We start from the raw sequence: 3,485 nt of genomic DNA, 5'->3' as shown, positions 1-3,485 counted from the left end.
ATATAAAACTTTTCACGCTGGACTTCTACTTGTAATGGAGTACTTTTAGTTTGCAGTACTTTTACTTGAGGAAAAAACAAGTACTTCTAATTTGCTGTTTTGGTATTTTTACTTAAGTCTGATCTTTTATGAAGGGCCTTTACTTGTAATGGAGTACTTTTACTTTTTGGTGTACATTTACTCAAGTAGGATTTTCCAGGCATTACTTTTACTTGTAATGGAGTACTTTTACTTTACCCTGTTGGTACTTTTTTACCTAAACTGGATTTTTGTTGCAGGACATTTGCCTGTATTAAAGTATTTTTACTTTTCCGTACTGGTACTTTTCTTTAAATGAAACAGAAACCCGTTGGTGGCGGCTGGAGTAAAGCGTTCCTGTTCTGTGTTCTTGTGAATCTTCCTGCGCGGCAGCAAAACCTCCTCTTGAGCAACAATGACATGAACAAAACAACCTCTTCATGTGAGCAAACTGGAAGAAAACATAAATAAACATAAATAAACAGATGTTGACCTTCAGCGTCATGGACCACACAGTCTGTGAGGAGCTGCTTTGGGCTGAAGGAGGTGAACAGAAGCAGCGCTGCAGCTCCTTCAGGACCACGTTCCTGCTCAACGCGCTCAGGATGAGATTGTGCTGTGGAGGCAACGCGTCAGATTAAAAGTCGAGGCCGTGCAGACACAGTCACAGACGCTGCCCTCACTTATTACGCATTCATAAATCAAAAGCTTGTGACGGGAATTAATCTGAAACGATGGCGAGCGTAAGTCAGCGGATGCAAATATGACAGCTTTATTAGAAAACTAGATTGCCTGAATTTGTCTGAATTAATGTGACACTTTTTTCTGATTAAATTGCGGCGGCGGCGGCTTCGCTGACTGAAGGGAGGAACAGAGCAGCTTTTATTCTCCGTCTGCTTGTTGTCTGTCAACAGAAAAGCACACAAACCGGCGACACTTTTTCATTATCTTTAATCGTGTTTACGGGATAAATCCACACCGCCGAGGATTCTGACTCACATCCAGCTCTAAATGCTCATTTAACAGCCTCGTGACGCTAAACACGGCAGCTAGCAATTAGTTTCATTGCTGGTTGTTTTCTGGACGAATCGATTTGTCGTTCGGGCCGTAAAGCGTCAGAAAACGTTGAAAAATGTTGTTACCAAAAGCCCAATACAAGAGAGCTCCTTCCATCAGTTAATTAACACGAACGTTATTTTGATGGTTTGGTGTGACGTTGCATCAACTTAATAAAATCTAACAAAAAAATCTACGTTAAAAACAGTGAAATGCTGAAAAACTGTAAAAACTGTAAAAATAACAGCAAAAATCTGTAAAGTAATATATATTTTTTAGCAGTTTTCTGGTTTGATCGGATCACTTTTAAATCCTTAATATACAGAACTTTCTTTCAAAAACCAGAAAATATCATTAATATAACAATGTTGTTTTTGCAGATACAGGATGAACTGGTGGAATTTTACAGTCAAATTCTTTGTAAATATTCTTATTTTTGATGTTTTTATTTTGGACACTTTTTTGTTTAATGTAAAGACACGTCTACGTGTAAATCAATGGTTTTTTTCTGTGACTTTATATTTTTTGTAAATGAACAAAACAGAAAATCTGTAAAAAAAAATCTAAATATTCAAGTAAAATACGTGAAATAATAATGTTTTCTTGCTGATTTAAATTCAGTATAAAACGGTGGAATTTTACAGTCACACATTTGTAAAACGACAAATTATTTTCTGTAAAATATACTTGTTTTTGATGTTGACCTGGTTTTTGTTTGTTTGCTTGTTTAAATGTAATAATAATACTTTTTTTCTGTGATTTTACTTGATATTATCTGTAAATTAACAAATCAGAGAAAATCTGATTAAAAAAAAAATGTTAAAAAATTAAAATTTTCAATCCTTAATATACATAAGTTTTGTTTTTTAAAAACGTAAATACTATAGTATTTCCTGATTTGAATACATAATTAATTCTTAATTATTCAAAAATAATTTTATGATCAAAGGTTGTAAAGGAATTAATTAACATTTGTAAATAAATAAATAAATAAATAAACAAAATACAGATTTCTGACATTATTTACAATTTTGACAGTTTTTTTTTTAAGTTAACATGTAAATTCTGTAATTTAAGTCGTTTTTGTTGATTTGAATGAGTAAAAACAAAAAATTATGTTATTTTAACAGAGGAACAAATAACCATTTGTAGAAATATAGATTCTTGATGGTATTTACAGTTTTGTGGAGTTTATCATTTTACCAGCTATGTGTAACTGATCCAAACTATCAAACTACCAAAACATGTAAAATAACAGTGAATCGTTCCATGAAGGCCGGTGGAACCTCTTGTGTCTCTGATGATCATCCCGGCAGCAGCTCGTCCTTCTGGTTTCTCTGCTGCTTGAATCAGCTTCCTTTGATTAAACTGCAGTTTTGTCTCTTTTACAAACACAATCTGTGAATCATCCCTGACGCCCAGCGTGACGATGGGGATCAGAGAGGGCGAATAAATCAGAGGAGTCAGAGGAGATGTGACGTCTGCTGGTGCTGATGAGGCTGACGGACCTCCAGGCGGCTGCAGGGAGCTCAGTGGCGGCTGGCAGCAGGATGCAGGTCGCTGAGGGCTGCAGGTTTGTGTTCGGTGCATTGTGGGTCTGCAGGGACGACNGTAAACCTGGTGCGTGTCAGTGACGTCATCAGTCAGGCTTCTGCGCAGGTTGACGTCAGAACTAAAAACTCAGTCACTCTGCTGAGCTCATCAGCTGCTGTTGTGTTTCAGAGGCAGTTTCAGTATCCGGCCAGAAGATGGAGGCCCGGTACCGTCAGTGGGTACCGGTGGGTACCGGCGGGTGCCGCTGCTCTGATCCAGATGACGAGGAGCCTTAATGAAGAAGTTCACGAGCAGACTTGGCCTCGAGCCGAACTTTCACACGAGTCTGAGCAGCCAAACACAACAGATGCTGCCAGTGCTGGAGCTGATATTAAACACGCGTCGCTCTGAGCCAGTCAGCAGAGATTCCAGCTTCCTGCTCAGAAGATAGCGAGCATTTCAAAATAAAAGCCTCACCGGCCTGACTGTGTAAATCACAAAATGTACCAACAAAGGAAGCAAAGCGGCCAAACGCTGGCAGCAGAAGGTTTCACATCCTGCCCTCATGTTGTCCAGGCAGACGCTGCAGGGGGAAGTAACCGAGTACATTTACTCTAGTACTGGATGTACTGCAGAGGTATGTTACTGCAGTATTTCCATCTTCCTCCTTCAACCTCCAGGACTTTTACTGCAATACTTTAGCTACAGTTTACTGCCCTGTGCTTCTACTCAAGTAGGATCTGTAGGCATTGTTTTTCACTTGTAATACAGTATTTTTACTTTACTCTTTTGGTACTTTTTTTTAAAAACCTAAATTGCTATTTTACTGCAGAACCTTTGCTTGTAATGGAGTATTTTTACTTTGTGGTACTTTTAAA

Source organism: Stegastes partitus, unplaced genomic scaffold (genome assembly GCF_000690725.1).
Source record: "Stegastes partitus isolate 25-593 unplaced genomic scaffold, Stegastes_partitus-1.0.2 Scaffold1535, whole genome shotgun sequence".
In the NCBI taxonomy this organism is placed as follows: Eukaryota; Metazoa; Chordata; class Actinopteri; family Pomacentridae; genus Stegastes; species Stegastes partitus.
The sequence above is the reverse complement of the archived record's forward strand: the minus strand, read 5'-3'. Positions refer to the sequence as shown.